The 18,090-nt window shown below is 42.6% G+C and overlaps 1 long non-coding RNA gene across 1 annotated transcript in view; it reads left to right on the top strand.

Moving 5' to 3' along the window:
* The window catches only part of LOC145717771 (uncharacterized), a 384,058-nt gene extending 369,957 nt beyond the window's left edge, over positions 1-14,101 (top strand). Inside the window, exon 4 of the long non-coding RNA XR_014141176.1 lies at positions 12,833-14,101. This is a non-coding gene — a long non-coding RNA (uncharacterized LOC145717771). The remainder of the gene's footprint in view (positions 1-12,832) is intronic.
* The last annotated feature ends 3,989 nt before the right edge of the window (positions 14,102-18,090 follow it).

The raw sequence follows: 18,090 nt of genomic DNA, 5'->3' as shown, positions 1-18,090 counted from the left end.
GAGAACAAGAGCGAGAGAGAGTGAGAAGTAGACACCCCAGGAGCAGAGAGCCCGACGTGGGGCTTGATCCCAGGACCCTGAGATCAGGACCTGACCCGAAGGCAGACACTTAACTGACTGAACCACCCAGGCGCCCCGGTGTCAGTGTATTTTAAAAACAAATTTGTGGTATATGTGCTTCCTTAATAGTGCATTAAATAAGTAACAAGGTTTAGCAGGCTCATATCTGCCATTATTTCAAAGCAATAATGAACAAAATGGTATTGTGAGATTCTGGCGACTGCAATGTACTGTAAAAATATCTGTGGGGCGCCTGGTTGGCTCAATCGGTTAAACCTCTGTCTCTTGATTTCGGCTCAGGTCATGATCTCAGGATCATGGGATCGAGTGTTCCCCCCCACCCCCACCCCCCGCCATCAGGCTCCCTGCTCAGAGGGGAGTCTGCTGGAGATTCTTTCTCTCTCTCCTTCTACCCTTCCCCGTGCTCTCCCTCTTTCTCTCTCTCTCAAATAAATAAATCTTTAGAAAAAATGTATCTGTGATAGGGGTGCTTGTGTGGTGCAGTCGGTTAAGCATCTGACTCTCGATTTCAGCTCAGGTCATGATCTCAGGGTCGTGAGATCGAGCCCCACGAAGGGCTCTGTACTGGGCCTGGAACCTGCTTAAGATTCTCTCTCTGCCCCTCCCGCCTGCCCTCCCTCTCTAAAAAATAAATAAATAAATAAAAAGCTACTCTTTATTTTAAAAAAAGTATCTGTGATATTTCTACTGGTAATAAAGTCTCAGGTATAGTTAATATGACTTTGATTTGTTACCTACATTCATAATTGAAGGAATGATTGCTTTCAGTTAGAGATTAATGGAAATTAAGTTGTAATCTTTTCCCATCCAAACTGATGGACACCAGATTAAGAACAAAACTCTGATTAGTACAATAAATGCCCGCTATTATCACATTAGAGGGATCATGTGGATCATGTGGGTTGGGTGAAATAATGAACGTGACAGCCATGGCAAACACTGGGCATTCGATACATGGAAACTGTTTCCATTGTTTTCACCTATCCGCCGCTGTTGTTGCATGAAAGCAGCTATAAACATTATGTTTTTAAAAATGGGCATGGCTGTATTCTGATAAAACTTTATTTACAAAAACAGGTGGCCGGGGGGCAGGATTTGGCCCATGGGTCATATAGTTTGCTGGACCTGGCATTAAAACATTGTTCCCTGAGGAATGTGAAATTCAACTTAAAACATTTCAACTTTTCATGTCTTGTCAAGTACTTGGCACAAGACCCTACTGGGAAGTGCTGTGAATACTCTTTAGAAGAACCAGAAATTGTTCTACAAATGATAACTAATCAAAATAAATGGAATTTTCTTGGCCTGTTACCTGTGATAATATCTAGAACTGCCTTGTCTACGAGGACACGGAGAAACATAAAGCCAACAACAATGATGACGTGAGTAATTAGAACCAGCAACATTCTAATATGTGAGGAAAGCAAATGACATGGAAACTATTAGTGACAATACCACCTTGTGTCTGGAGCTTTCTCCGAGGAGCTATAACTATCTTGCAGCTGTTACCTGCTTAGCACACTATAGATGTGCAGTAGATACTTGTTAGTTGAGTGTCCCCTGTGGTCCTGATGAGTCTCCAAGGAGGAAGAGAAGCAAGCATATATTCATTTTGAAATCTTAGTACTTCCATTGCATAATGTTTTGGTATTTCTAGGGTTGATGGAAAAAAGGTAAAACAAAGTGAAATGAGGGTGCCTGGCTGGCTCAGTTGGAAGAGCATGTGACTCTTGACCTCGGGGTCATGAGTTCCAGTCCCACGCTGGGTGTAGAAATTACTTTAAATAAATAAATAAACTTTAAAAAAAGGCAAAGTGAAATGGTTTGGTGTTCATGGAAAAGGAAAGAATGGAAAAGTAAAAGTACTGGAATGGTTGCTCTTCAGATAGAAACATCTCAGGGCAACAAACATACTAAGTGCAAGGTGTGATGGTGAGCTAGAGGGAAAGAAAAAATATAGCTATTGGCTTTTGCTCCTCCTACAAAAGAGTTAGGTCATGTATCTATGAGAGAGAAAGTGGTTGTGTTAGGGGATGAGAGATGACAGCATAGGATCAGAGACGTTATGTTCCAGCCAGCTGTGGAAGTAAGCTATCTAGAGCTAATATCTCATGATGTCCTTTTTTTCTGGCCCCAAGGACATCTATTTCCTATTCTCCTGTCTTGCTTAGTATCCAACTTCAGTTGGGCGGGGGTGGAGGGGTGGAGAGAAAGCTCCTTATACAAAAGTTACCATGACATTGTACACAAGAGGTCCCCCACTTTTGGTGGATATGGTCTGACTTTAGACTGCTTCAGACACAAACACAGCAGACGCTAAGCAGCTCTCAGTGTATGACTTTATTTTTTAAATTTTTTTTAAAGATTTTATTTATTTATTTGACAGAGAGATAGAGAGAGAGAGCACAAGTAGGCAGAGAGGCAGGCAGAGGGAGAGGGAGAAGCAGGCTTCCTGCGGAGCAGGGAGCCCAATGCGGGGCTCGATCCCAGGACCCCGGGATCATGACCTGAGCCGAAGGCAGCCGCTTAACCAACTGAGCCACCCAGGCGCCCCACAGTGTATGAATTTAAACAGATTCCCCTTCATGGGAGAAAAAAAATTCCGAGACTTCAATCCGGGTCCCAACACTGGAGACTGCCCTCAGCTGTAGAAGTCACCAGTGGTTCCTGCATCCTCTGCTTGCCTGGGTGGGACTCTCCCTACTGCATCTGCCAGGGCATTGGAGCACAACTGTACTCTTGTCAGGCTGAGCTACAGCGCTCGGAAGATGTTCTCCCAGAAATCCTGGTATCTGGATCCTTGAGTTTTAGAGCTGTCCTAGCCTACCTTTTCAGTTTTCTGAAGCTGTGGGGCCTGCCTCTGCATCACACACAGAAGTGGTCTGGGAATTCGTCTCCGTCAACCAGGCACCGTTCAGAGCTTTGGGCCTGAGCCCTTTCACACTCTGCACTGGTCCCCACTGCTCCTGGCCCCACTTCTCATCGGCAGTCTTACCTTTACCTTCCATACCTTGTGTTCCGTTTTGCTTCCTCAGCAAAAAGCGGTGGTTAGCTTCTTTCCTGTTACCCAACTTCCTTTTACCTTGTGGGGATGGGGCTCAGTGAGGCTTCCACAGTGCTAGGGTTGATGGTGACAGTACCCTGGATAGAGCTGCAAAGATGCCTAAATCAAAAGAGTGTGCAGAGAGAAGTAAGTGGGAACTCGAAGTCAGTAAGCCAGAGAAGGGCATGTGACTATGTCATAAAGCTGGGTAGGCAGTGGGGAGCAGTTATTGAAAGCCAAGCTGTGTGGCCAGGGAGTGGAGGAAATGGGAGCAAACATTAGCATGTGGAGGAAGTGAGTAGGCAGGCAAACCTAGCTAGATATCTGAAAGGAGTGTATTATGTATGGCCAATTTGACCCCTCCTCCAAATAGGGCGTGCTACATGGGGGAGGGCCAAGGGGAGACCACCACCGTGCCAGTCAAGGTAGGCCAACTTACACTGTGGTAACTACCTACCATTTCAGTGGTTTAAGGGAACACACGTTCCGCTCTGCTCACACGCTACCTGTCTTACGTGGGTCAGTGTGGCTTTGCACCACGTAGTCACTCAGAAACCTAGACTGAAAGTACCTCTTCCATCCTGTAGCTACACTATCAGGAACACATAACCTCTTTGGTGGTCATCTAGAAAGAGAGTTGTTTACTAGTGATTAAGTGCTCTGGCCTGGGGTTGACTCCTGTCACTTCTGCTCATGGTCCATTGGCTTGAACTAATCACATGGTCTTGCCCAACTAGAAGGGGTCTGGAGAATGTGGGGAGCTCATTGATATTTGGTGAGCGCTAACTGAGCTACAGGCAGCATTCGGATGTCAACGGCTGCTCCAGGGCCTTGACATTGACAGAACCTCTCCACGGATGGCACTTCGTCTGGGTTTACTCCAGCCACACGTGTGGGTCCAAGAAAATTAACACTTCTAGTACAACAGCCCATGTGCTGGCTTCATATAACATTACCTTATGGGACAGCAAACTCTGGGTTCTAAACAGTTGATTCACAAATAGACTTTGAAAACTTGCCTCTTAGTTAAGAATGTCCTTAGTGACCTCAAGCCTAGGATAGTCATGTGGTAAAGTTGTGCCATGAGGAGGGAGCTGTGGCGGTTTTTAGTAAACTTCTCCTCCCATGGTCCCTATCCCTGTCAATGGTACTACCGTGTAGTCATGTACACAAGCCAGAAGCCTTTCCAGCCTTCTCTGCCACCGATCTTTCTCTCACTCACTAGGCTTTGACCCCACTGACCTTTCCTCTGCCACTCATGCACTCCAAGCTTGTTCTCGTCTCCGGGTCTTTGCATTTGCTGTTCTCTCTGCCTCGCATACACTTCCAGTCCACCTCCATCTGTATTTAGCTCTCTCTTACCTTTAAGTGCATAAATGAACCACTGTGCACAGCGTGGTCCACAAAGCATGAGATCACCACCACTGGCTGGTGATGCAGGGGGAATCGCTAGAATGTGAGCTCTGTGAGAGCAGGGACCACTGTGTATCCACTGGGATCTAGTAGGAGCTCAATAAATATGTGCCAAAAGGATGAATGGTCAGAGCAAGTCACCAGTGAGGGCAGTTATAACCTCTTCTTCACTCCCATAGGCTTGGAGAGGGGTATCACATGTGACCTGTATTTAACTTCACCCTCACATGGGGCCGTGTAAGGGTGGAAGTGGTCTCCTTGAGTTTCTTCCCATGCTTTTGCCTCGTCCTCTGGGTGAAGAAGTCAGACTGAGGAGCAGCTTCAGTGATTTCTTTTGCCTATGGCTGGTAAGCAAATAATTGACCACAGGCACCTGGGCTCAGGAACTAGAAGTGACAGACTGAAACCTTTCCTGTTACTTTTTCTGGGAAATTTCCTTTTGATATACTCATTTCAGAATCATGCACATTGTTTCAAGCACACAACCTTCTAGTACGTTAAGTTCAATATCTGCCTCCTCCCCTTCCCCTCATTCCCCCCACCACCAGACTGTAAACTACACGAAGGCAAGGATTGTATCTCTTTTGCTCATCACTCTCCCCAGCATCCAACAGTGGGCCTGGCAATTGTGGGTGGGTGTTCAGCCAGTGTTTGCTGAATTAATGAATGAGGCCAGAGGTGGGCTACCCCTGATTCCTGGTTTCTAAGCCATGTAATGTTGAGAAGAGAAATCTGCTTTATTTGAACTATGGCTCCCTAGTCACTTGCTTTACTGTTTAGTTAAGGTGGATCAAGCTGTACTGAAAGGATTTCACCTGGCAAGACAATTGATCTCACTTTGGCGATCTCATGCCGGCCACAAAAAGTGTCACTGTGGTCTTAGAAAACAAAAATCCTATATAACTTTCAACATATTTAAAGTGATATACCTCTTAAACATCATTGGGTCAAAGAACAAATCAAAAAGGAAATTTGAATATGCCTTGAGACAAATGAAAATGAAAACATAACACCAACAGTTATGGGATCGGGAAAAGCAGTACTAAGAGGAAAATTCAGGGGTGCCTCGGTGGCTCAGTTGGTTGAGTATCCAACTCTTGATCTTGGCTCGGGTCTTGGTCTCAGGGTCATGGGTTTGGACCCCACATTGGACTCCACGCTGGGCATGGAGCCTACTTTAAAAAAAAAAAGAGGGAGACTCATAGCAATAAATCACTTCTATTAAATTGGGGCACCTGGGTGGCTCAGTTGGTTAAGTGGCTGCCTTTGGCTCAGGTCATGATCCCAGGATCCTGGGATAAAGCCCCGCATCCAGATCCCTGCTCTGTGGGGAGTCTGCTTCTCCCTCTGCCTCTGCCCCTCCCCCTGCTCCTTCTCTCTCAAGTAAATAAATAAAATATTTTTAAAAAATAAAAATAAAAGGGAAGAAAGATCTCAAAGAAACAATCTAACTTTATATCTCAAGTAACTAAAAAAAGAAGAAAGTACAAAATTATCAGAAAGAGGAAAATAACAAAGATTAGGGCAGAAATAAATGAAATAGAGACTAGAAAGATAATTTTAAAAATCAATGAAATTAAGAATTGGCTTTTTGAAAAGATAAACAAAATCACCATGCCCTTAGCTAGATTGAGAAAAAAAGAGAGGACATAAATAAATAAAATCCAAAATGAAGGAAGAGACATTGCAACTGATGCCACAGAAAAAAAAGGTTCTTTTTTTTTGTTATGTTAATCACCATACATTGCACGCGTGCGCGCGCGCACACACACACACACACGAATATTACTCAACCATAAAAAAGAATGAAATCTTGCCATTTTCAACACCATGGATGGAGCTAGCGAGTATTATGGTAAGTAAGTCAGTCAGAGAAAGACAAATACCATATGATTTCAGTCATACGTGGAATTGAAGAAACAAAACAAAGAAAAAAAGAGAAAAACAAAAAAACCAGACTCTTAACTATGGAGAACAAACTGATGGTTACCAGAGGGGATGTGGGTGGGGGGATGGGTGAAATAGGTGAAGGGGATTAAGAGTAAAGAAAGAAAGAAAGAAAGAAAGAAAGAAAGAAAGAATGAAAGAAAAAGAAAGAAAGAAAGAAAGAAAAAGAAAACCTCCTAACAACCAAAACTCAGATAGCTTCACAGGTGAATTCTACCAAACATTTAAAGAAGAAGTAATGCCAATCCTTTTCAAACTCTTCCAAAAAATTAAAGGGGAGGGAACACTTTCAAGTTATTTTATGAGGTCAGCATTACCCTGATACCAAAGCCAGACAAAGACATCACAAGAAAAGGAAACTACAGACCAATATCCCTGGTAAATACAGATGCAAAAATCCTCAAGAAAATACTGGCAAACCAAATCAAACAGCATATTAGAATATTAGAAGGATCATACACCATGACCAAGTGAGATTTATCCCTAGGATGCAATTAGTGGTTCAACATATGAAAATCAATTAATGTGATACACCACATTAACAGAATAAAAGATAAAAATCACACAATCATCTCAATAGATGCAGAAAAAGCATTTGACAAAATTCAACACCCTTTCATGATTTAAAAAAAAAATCTCTCAACAAACTAAGTATAGAGGAATGTACCTCAATATAATAAAGACCATATATGGCAAGCTCACAGCTAACACAGTCAATGGTGAAAAATTGGAAGTTTTCCCTCTAAAATCAGGAACAACACAAAGGTGCCCACTCTTGCCACCCCCATTCAACGTAGTACTGGAAGTCCTAGCTAGAGCAATTAGTCAAGAACAAGAAATAAAAAGCATGCAAATCAGAAATGAAGAAGTGGAATTGTATCTGTTTGCCAGTGACATGATCTTATATAGAGAGAATCCTAAAGACTACATTAAAAAAAAAAACTGTTAGAAAGGGTAAACAAGTGTGGTAAAGTTGCAATATACAAAAATCAACATTAAAAAATCAGTTGCTTTTCTTTTTTAGGATTTTATTTATTTATTTGAGAGAGAGAGAGAGCGCGCATAAGCTGGGGAAGGGGCAGAGGGAGAGGGAGAGAGAATCTCAGGCAGACTGAGTGCAGAGCCCAATATGGGACTCGATCCCAGACCTGAGCCGAAACCAAGAGTCAGTCGCTCAACCAACTGAGCCACCCAGGTGCACCCCCAAACCAGTTGCTTTTCTATACACTAACAAAGAACTATCTGAAAAGGAAATTAGGAAAGCAATCCCATTTACAATAACCTCAAAAAAAAACCTTAGCAATAAACTTAACTAAGGAAGTAAAACACTTGTATACTAAAAACTACAAAACACTGATGAAAGAAATTAAACAAGACACAAGCAAATGGAAAGACATTCCATGTCAAGCATTAATAATGTTAAAACATCCATACTACCCAAAGCAGTCCACAGTTTTGGTACAATCTCTATCAAAATCTCAAAGGCATTTTTTACAGAAATAGAAAAACAATTCTAAAATTCATATTTAACCAGAAAAGACCATGAATAGTCAATCAATCTTGAGAAAGCATAAACCTGGAGGTATCATACTTGCTGATTCCAAAATATAGCATAAAGCTCCAGTAGTCAAAACGGGATGGTACTGGCATAAAGACAGACATACAGACTAATGGAAAAGAACAGAAAGCCCAGAAACAATTCCCTGCATATATAGTCAACTGATCTTTGGCAAGGTTGCTAACAATAAACAATGGGAAAAGAACTGTCCCTTTAACAAATGGTATTGGGGAAACTGAGTATTTACATTCAAAAGACTTTTCACTGGACCTTTATCTTGCGCCATACACAAAAATCAACTCAAAATGGATTAAAGACTTAAATGTAAGACCTGAAACTATAAAACTTCTTGAAGAAAACATAGGGGAAAAGCTTCATGACATTGGTCTTGCCAGTGATTTCATGGATATGACACCAAAAGCACAGGCAACAAAATAAGAAAGAAACAAATGGGATTGCATCAAACCCAAAATCTTCTGCATGGGAAAGGAAACAAGTCATCAGAGAGAAAAGGCAATCTATGGAATGGAACAAAATATTTCCAAACCATATATGTGATACAAGATTAACCTCCAAAATATACAAGGAATCCTTGTAAGTCAATAGTTAAAAAAAAAAACACAACAACACACCCTGACAACCCAATGAAAAATGGGCTAAGGACTTGAATAGAAATTTCTCTAAAGAAGACCATACAAATGGCCAGCAGGTATGTAAGAAGTGCTGAGCATCAATAATCATCTGGGGAATGCAAATCGAAACAACAATGAGATATCACCTCACACCCATCAGGATGACTCTTATCAAAACAACAAAAGACAACAAATGTTGGCGAGAATGTGGAGAAATTGGAGCCTTTGTGCACTGTTGGTGGGAATGCAAAACGATGCAGCCACTACAGCATAGAGGGTTCTCAAAAAAATTAAAAATAGAACTACTATATGATCCAGCAATCACACTTCTGGGTATTTATCCAGAAGAATTAAAATCAGTAGCTCGAAGAGGTATTAGCCCTCCTACGTTCATGGTAGCACTATCCACAATAACCAAGGTGTGGAAACAATCTCAATGTCCATTGACCAGTGGATGGATAAAGAAACTGTAGTATATACATAATAATGAATACTATTCAGCTTTCTAAAAAAGCAGGAAATTCTGCAATATTCGATAACATGGATGAACCTTGAGGACATTATACAAAGTGAAATGAGCCAGTCACAGAAAGACAAATACTTCATGATTGCACTTACATGAGGTACCTAGAATAGTCGAATTCATAGAATCAAAGAGTGGAATGGTGGTTGCCAGGGCCTGGGGGAAAGGAAATGGAGAGTTACTAACCAATGGGCATAAAGTTTCAGTCAAGCAAGATGAATAAATTCTGGAGTCCTGCTGTACAACATTGGACCTACAGTTAACAATAATATATTGGACACTTAAATGTGTTAAAAGTAGATCTCATGTTAAGTGTTCTTTCCACAATAAAACAAAATAGGAATAAATAAAAATAAATATTAAAAAGGACATTAAAAAGTGATATACCTCTTCCTATGATAATGACAGTGATGGTAATAGTAACAACATTAGCTATCATTTCAGTGCTTATTATATACGAGGCGCCTTGCTAAGAACTTTGTATGCATTGCCTCATTCAATCTTAGCAACTTGAGCTCCTTTCTCTCCAGGGTCTCAGTTTCCCCCTGTAAGAAAGTGAGACACAATCAGGTGGTAGGGGCAGGGATCTGAGGAGGCAGAAGCTGCTGATTGATTCCCCTGTCTGGTTTCCAGTGCTGAAGGTAGGGCATTAAAAATACATCCCCAATCTATTCAATGCTGCCAAAAGGAAATATATCCATTTTCTACTTACCACATTGGAGTTGCTTTAAAAATAATTCCCAGAGGAGCTCCTGGGTGGCTCAGTAGGTTGAACATCAGACTCTTGATTTCGGCTCAGGTCGTGATCTCGGGGTTGTGGGATCAAGCCCTGCAATGGGTTCCATGCTCAGCACAGAGTCAGCTTGTCCCTCTCCCTGCCCCCCCCCGCCCACTTGCTCTCGAGCGGTGTCTCTCTCTCTCTCGCTCGCTCTTAAATAAATAGAATCTTAAAAAAGGGGCACCTGGGTGGCTCAGTCAGTTAGGCGTCTGCCTTTGGCTCAGGTCATGATCCAGGGATCAAGCCCCGCATCGGGCTCCCTGCTCAGCGGGGCGTCTGCTTCTCCCTCTCCCTCTGCCTCTCCCCCTGCTTGTGCGAGCTCTTTCTTTCTCCCTCTCAAATGAATAAATAAAATCTTTTAAAAAAGAATCTTAAAAAAAATAATTCCACTGAGAAATTATATTCCAGTGGAAAAGTATAAGTGGAATAAATGTAGGAACTACCAGCTGTTTTCACCTGGGAGAAGATACTTATATAGCGACAGGTGGATGATTTCTTGAGGCCCACGGGCCTGACTGTCAGATGTTAGATAGATGATCACGCTGCCTTCCCCTCCCTTCTCAGGTTCTTTCCAGAGAGGAAGATGTGCTAGATATGGCACGGACACTTCCCTCTTGAACCTGCCTGTGTTTGTCCACCTGAGCCTTGGAGGTGTTTACCTCGTTGTGCGAGCTGGTATGTTGAGGTACACAAATGGAGCCCTCTTGTCCCCCACTTTCAGCTTCTGATGAATTAGTGTGTGAGGCATCATTTTGCAGTACTTTGAATTTGATTACTGTTCTCTTTGATTTGCCTTTTTTCCCAAAGCTTCCTCAAATTCCGTTTAAGAACCAAGACAGTGTGTAGAATTTGGCAGCTAGGAATTTGGGATTTAAGAAGTCACCTGCATAACACAGCATATCTACCTATAGTCTGTGGGACTAGGTTCCTTAGCTTCATTTGGACCTGGGTACAGCTGACCTGAATAATGAAACAGGGGGCCCAAAGTTATGAATCCCCTCTGAGCATTGCTTCATTAGAATCCCCTTACAAAAAAAGAAATGGGACTCATCTCATCAGCTCGATTTTATGGCATCTGATTAGACCACTATTTTCTCAGCAGGTCTCTTTTCTTTAAACTGTTGACTATGGATGGCCTGCTGAATAGAATGAACTTTGGACCACTAAATTGCAGCATTATGGTTATTTAGTGTAATTTATGAAAAACGAGAGAAGCCATGATCACTTACTTCTTGTTGCTAATGATGTCTCCATTTATCTGAACAGGTATGGGTTTGGAATATCCCTCCCACCCCGATACTCATCCTGGAACACTTCCCAATTAGAGACCCCAAAAATGTCATTTAGAGGTACAGACTCTACAGATGATAAATTAAAAATTAATAGCACCTGTACATGAATTTATGCACACCCACCATCAGCGGCCTGTCTGGAAAGCTATGCATTTTTACTGTGTTCACCTCATAAGTCCCTTCATTCAGTGTTTGACTTATAGTTCAACGAATTTGGTAAAAGCCTAAATGGGGTTTCAGTGTCATATACTGAATGGTGCATCGCCGTCTCTCTGTTTTGAGATATGAGGGAAAGGGTAGAAATCATGTAGTATTTATTTAAAGCCTTGTGATGATTAGAGTAGTACAACACGCACAATTTTCTGGCTAGTGGGAAATCCACGGTCACACCTGCATTGCGAATAAAGAAGCCATCATAAAACAATTGCCACTTGAATTGATGATCTTCCTGAATATTGACTTGTAGACGCGGCATATCACCTACGGCTAGATGCAGTCGTCTCAAGCAACCAGGAAGGAAGAGTGTGGTATGGTGGGGCGGCAAGCAAGGACGGGTGCATTGGAGTGAGCCAGAGCTGGATTTGTGGGCCAGTCCTATCATTCATGGCCTTGTGACCTTGGGAAAACTTTTACTCTTCTTTTTTTACTCTTCTGGAGCCTTGAACGCTTTATATGGAAACAGGGATGGGAATGCCTACCTCTGTGGGTTCTTCAGAAAAGGGTTCAAGGAAAGAGCACGTGTAAAGTGCATAGCTCAGTACCTGACTCACAGTGGACAGTCAGCAAATGTTCTTGTACATTCCCTTCTTCCAAGGGAGTGAAACCCAGATTTAGGGCTCAGACCCACTTTACAGTGTCTGTGGTCATTATTGGAAATCTCAAGAAATTTCCCAAACAAAAGTAGTTTCGTTCAACCTTTACTTCAGAAGTTAATATTAGAGTTGGGACGTCTAGGAGGTGGGCAGTGGGGTGGAGGTGTATAACAAACCCAGACATCCCAGAGTCCAACTACAAAGGAGTCTCTTCTCTGGCAAAGCTTTTCTCCTCTTTTGTTCAAAGTGACAGTGAGCATGGGCCAGATCAAATAAATAGCATTACCCTTTGCTACTGGTTCATTTGAGAGGGATGACGAAGTTTGTTTGCCTTTGTGTGGGCCGACTCACATAACCCTGGCACTGACGAATATTCAGTATGTCTTTGTGTTTTCACGCAAGTAGCACCAGAAAGTGGTCAGCTGATTTTTCTTGGTTCTTAGAGGGACACCTGTAATTCTGCTGGTGCTCGTGTGCTGAAAAGGGGGGCCTTAATAGGGAGGAGGACATGGAAGAGGGAGCATGGGAGAGGAGGCATTTTATGCTTTATCAACACCTGAATGCTGGCACTCCCTCAAAGATTCTGTGGTTTCATCTCTACTTGACCACAGGCATGCTCCTTTAAAATTCTGTGTTTTAAGTTAAATTGGTTACAATTGATCCCCATCCTGCAAGGACTAGCCCAATTCTCAACACAGTCCTCTGGAACAGTCTTACTCTGTCTAGATTCTGTCTTGCCTCTCAACTCTTCAGGAGCTGCCAAGGAAGAAAATTCCTTCCAAAAGCTTTCTGTGGCAACAACTGGACCCTATTGAGAGTTCGTGCCATGGTTTTCATCTGGCTTCGCTGGTAATCATTGTTGGTGCCATCCTCCATGTCTCTGGGCTTGTGTCTCTATCACGAGGACTTCTGCTAGAGCAACGCCGCCGGTTTCGCCACACTCCATCTGGTTGGTGCAATGGGGCAGAAGAACTAGGCATGCCCAGCACAATCTCTCCTGTCACATCTGCTTGCCTGCCCAGAGGGTCCTTTCTGCCGTGCATACTGCGTCAGCTCTGCACCAACGATTCAGCAGCGAGCAAGACAAGACCTGGGCCCTTCTCTCCACGAGCTGATACCATTTCGTGAGGAGTCCAAAAAGTAAATAAACAAGAAAATACCATACAAGTAGAGGGTGATAATCCCAGTGGTAGGGGTGCACCCTGGGAGCATGGAGGAGGTGCGTCTAACCAACTATCAACTGTATCATCAAGTGTGAAGAGTCGGGAAATTCGGGGCGCCTGGCTGGCTCAGTTGGTAGAGCATATGACTCGTGATCTCGGGACTGTAAGTTTGAACCTCATGTTGGGTGTAGAGAGTACTTAAAAATAAAAAAAAATTCTTAAAACAGAATCAGGAAGTTTAAAGTTGATAAATATTGATCGAGCAACAACTTGGGAGTCGCTCTTGCAGCATGCATTGTAAGCATGCCCTCTGGGCCAAGTCCTGTGCTAGGAACTGGAGAGATAAAGAAAAATAAGACACAGGCCATGTGTTTAAGGAGCTCACAGTCTAACAGGGAAAGCCTCCAAGTAAACTAAGACTTTCAGTACAGTACAGAGATGGGGTCATGTATAAAGAGCTGGAGGAAAACAGAGGAAGGGCCATGAATGCAGCCAACCCGAGGGAAAAGCATGGTCAAGAGTATGGAGATTGGCCTGAGCATGGAGTGTTGAGTGGTGAAGTTTGGATGATACACAGGGGTCAGATAATGAAGAACCTTCTATGCCATGCTAAGGAACTGAGAAACTTGGACTTGATTCTGTGTAAAAAAAAAAAAAAATCAGATGGGGATGAGTATAAGGGCAGGGGTATAAGCTAGGAGGTACTGAGCTCTGAAGGTCCAAGGGAGAGTGCCTGAGAGCCTGAGCTAAGCCAGGAGGAAAAGAAAAGACAGCAGAGAGATGTGAGTTGTTTGGGAGGTAGACAAATGAGTGATGGACTGGATGCGTGGCTGAGAGAGAGGAAGGAGTCTATGATGACTCTAGGTTTTTCTGCTTGGTGTCCTGCCGGTCCTGGAAATATAGGAGGAGCAGGAGTGGTAGAGGTGGGAAGGGGATGAGGAGCTCAATTTTGGACATGTCGATTTTTTTTTTTTAATTTTAGTTAGTGAACATAGAGTGCAATATTGGTTTCTGGAATAGATTCATGGATTCATCACTTACATACAACACCCAGTGCTCATCACAGGTGCCCTCCTTAAGGATTAAGGAGGGCACCTGTGGTATCTAGCATCTAGCACATCCCCGACCGGCCTCCTTCCATCAACCCTCAGATTGTTCTCTATCGTTAAGACTCTCTTATGGTTTGTTTCCCTGGACATACCAAATTTGGGGTCTCTCTGTATCACTCAGGTGTAACAGCGACTTCCAAAGAAAGAAATCTTGCAAAAGATATGAGGCTTGCTACTTGCTCCTATTTTCTGAGCTAAGCTTGGGGTGTGTCTAATGCGGTCATCTTAAATAGACATAGAAGAGACATCACAGCAGGCCTGAGACCAAGCAGCAAGACCTCTACCAGGTAGAGAGTGAAAAAACGAAGCTCCTCAGGCCCTCTCGACCTGCCCTGTGTCTCTCTAGTTGATGTTCCTGCTATTCCAGTGTTGCAGGTGTCTAAGTAACTCTGCCGCAAAGTACACCAAGAAGGAGATTAAATGGGCAAAATGGTCACAAAATCTACCTTTTTTTGGACACACATCGTGGCTTCTGTGGTAAGTGAAAACAGAATAAACACAAACACAAAAGAAAGGTTGCAGGCCCACGTTCTTCTAAAATAACGTTCGAGGGGAGGAAAAGAAAAGTGTTGATTTTGCTCTTGTCTTACTTTTCTAGTAACTTTATTGAGATCTAATTCATACCATACAAGCAGAGCCTCTGATGTCACTCCTAAAACGGCACACTTTGGGGCATGAGCAGAGTCACCTGGGATAACCATGGTTTAGCATGACTCTCTTTGTCCCTCTCCCTGATATCTCTGTAAAGCTGTCTGCCTCCTTCTGTTAGTCTACACTAATTTCTGGCTGATTTCTCTATTGTTTTCAACAATCCTTGAGGCATAAATTGCTGCACGGTTTGATTCAATTCAATTCAGGCTGAGTTAGCTTCGTGATGCAAGTTTTTGAAGTTTGTTTTAACTCCAGGAGGGCTCTTCCTAGCTGGGTTATCTCTGGTAAACAATATGGCCTGTGGTTTAGCTTGTTGCTCTTATAGAGGGACCAGCCTCCTCCTCCCTGCTCACCATCAAAATCTCCGTTGTTTCTAGAGCGCTTTTAGTTTTGAATTTCCACAGACTCTTTCAAATAAAGTCAGTTCCTTTGGGGAGTGCTACAAAACTTAACTGTTCTTTTTTTTTTTAAAAGATTTTATTTATTCATTTGAGAGAGAGATAGAGCACAAGCAGGAGAGGTAAAAGCAGAGGGAGAGGGAGAAGCAGGCTCCCCACTGAGCTGGAAGCCCGACAAGGGGCTTGATCCCAGGACCCTGAGATCATGACCTGAGCCGAAGGCAGACGCTTAACCATCTGAGCCACCCAGGCGTCCCCAAAACTTTCTGTTCTTATGAGCTGAGTCTCCCCCTGAGCCATTGCTTTGAGCATTGGACAGGGATGGGAGCCTCTGGTCTCCTTGGCTTACCTCTCCCAGTGTGGAACCTCTGCCCTATAAGCTGGTAGTGGGTAAAGGTGCTTAGGACCCCTGTACTCTCTCCAAGATATATAAAAGACACATATAACTCAACAGCAAACAGAAAAACAATCTGATTTTTAAATGGGCAGACGATCTGAATAGGCATTGTTCCAAAAAAGATACATAGATGGCCAGCAGGTACACGAGAAGGTGCTCAACATCACTGATCATCAAGGACATGCAAATCCAAACCACATCAAGGACATGCAAATCCAAACCACAATGAGATATCCCCTCACACCTGTTAGAATGGCCATCATCAAAAAGACGCGAAATAAGCATTGGCAAGGACGTGGAGAAAAGGGGCACCCTTATGTATTGTTGGTAGGAATGCAAACTGGTGCAGCCACTGTGGAAAACAGTATGGAGGCTCCTCCAAAAGTTAAAAATAGAACGACCACATGAGCTAGCAATTGCACTTCTGGGTATTTCTCCAAAGGAAACAAAAACATTAACTGGAAAAGATACCTGCACTCCCATGTTCATCTGCAACATTATTTACAGTAGCCAAATACAGAATCAGTCTAAGTGTCCAATGACAGATGAATGGATTTTAAAAATGTGGCATGCACAATGGAATATTACTCAGCCATAAAAAAGAGGGAGATACTGCCATTTGTGACAACATGGATGGACCTGAGGGCATTGTGCTGAATGAAATAGGTCAGACAGAGGAAGACAAAAACTATAAGATCTCACTTATTTGTGGAATCTAAAACAAGACAAAACTCACAGATACAGAGAACAGCAGTTGCCAGAGGCAGTGGGTGGAGGGGGGGCAAAATGAGTGAAGGGGGTCAAAAGGTACAAACTTCCAATTATAAAATAAGTAAGCTCTGGGGACCTAATGTACAGCATCGTGACCATAGTTAATAATACTGGATTGTATGTCTGGAAGTTGCCAAGAGACTGGAACTTCGAAGTTCTCATCACAGGAAAAAAAATTGCAACTGTCTGTGGTGACGACTCTTCACTAGACTTGTGGCGACCACTTTGCTTTATATACATATATCAAATCATTATGTTGTGTACCTGAAACTAATATAATGTTATAAGTCAATGATCTTAATTTTTTAAAAAATTAAAAATAACAAATAAATAAATAAATATTTGAAAAGAGATAACAATGGAGAAAGCAGATGGGCTACATGGCTTTTCATGATTACCGGAAAACACAAAATGTGATCTCACAGATGACCAGGTACCAACCTGCATGATCTTCTTTATGCACGGAGGCATAAATAATAGCGGGTTTCCAAAGTAATTTGGAATAATTTTGCACCTTTAAAACTATAATCCTTTCCTGAGATACCAGCAATGTAATTTTCACAAATGTAGTAAAAATCAATCAATTCCAGTCACTTGAACAAGACACTTCCTGTCCATTCTAAATCAGCTTGTAGCCGAGGAAGGAGACCCAGGTAGAAGGAAAAGTGTGGCCTTATTACTGCCTTATGATTATGGTCAAGCTTGACTCAGCTTGAGTTTAATGACTCAGCTTCAGTTACCTCATCTATATGTTGTCTGCGTCCATTAAAAGAACTTACATGAAAATTCTTAGCAGTGTTTTATGAGAAATAAGGCCTAGAATGCTAGGGGATGTTTCATATGTCTTAAAATGGGCTTATTTTAGGGAGATGGTATACTTCTCCACCAGGGTAAAAAGAAAAGTTGCTTTTTGCCTAACAAACTTAGTTTGACTACATGAAAAACTTTAAGACATGACACGGGACTTAATAATATTACTTTTAACACAAATTTGGCTAATAATTCAAAACTAAGATGTATTCTCTCCAGAATGCAACCCAAAGGCTATGTTGCGTGCTTTAGGGCGAAGTGCACGGACTCGTGCCTGGCTGCTTGGGTTCAGATCCCGGATCAGCCACTTTCCAGCTGTGAGAGCTTGGGCAAATCACATAACCTCTTGGTGCCTCAGCCAAATGAGGATAACGCTTTATGGCTATTATGAGGCTTTAATGAATTTAAAGACGAAGAGAGGCATAGAGCAGAGCTGACCCAGAGCAAGCACCCTACAAATGAGAGCGATGATGAACATGACGTGAGCTTGGATATTTGTCCTTGTGGAAAGTTCTCATCCTGTCCCAAATAAATTCCTTCAGATTTCCTAAAAAATAGCCTCCCTTTCCTCAGAGAGGCATCATGGAAAGACTGTGGAAAAAATATCTCCAATGCAAAGCCATTGGTCATCAAGATGACCAATGTGAGAAAAGGCAAATCCGTTGTTCTGGGCATCAAGTCCCTGGAAATGTTGGAAGTGACAGCATGTCTG

This window comes from Leptonychotes weddellii, chromosome X (assembly GCF_054177405.1).
Source record: "Leptonychotes weddellii isolate Sample4059 chromosome X, ASM5417740v2, whole genome shotgun sequence".
In the NCBI taxonomy this organism is placed as follows: domain Eukaryota; kingdom Metazoa; phylum Chordata; class Mammalia; order Carnivora; family Phocidae; genus Leptonychotes; species Leptonychotes weddellii.
This window is presented reverse-complemented; position numbering and strand designations above follow the sequence as displayed.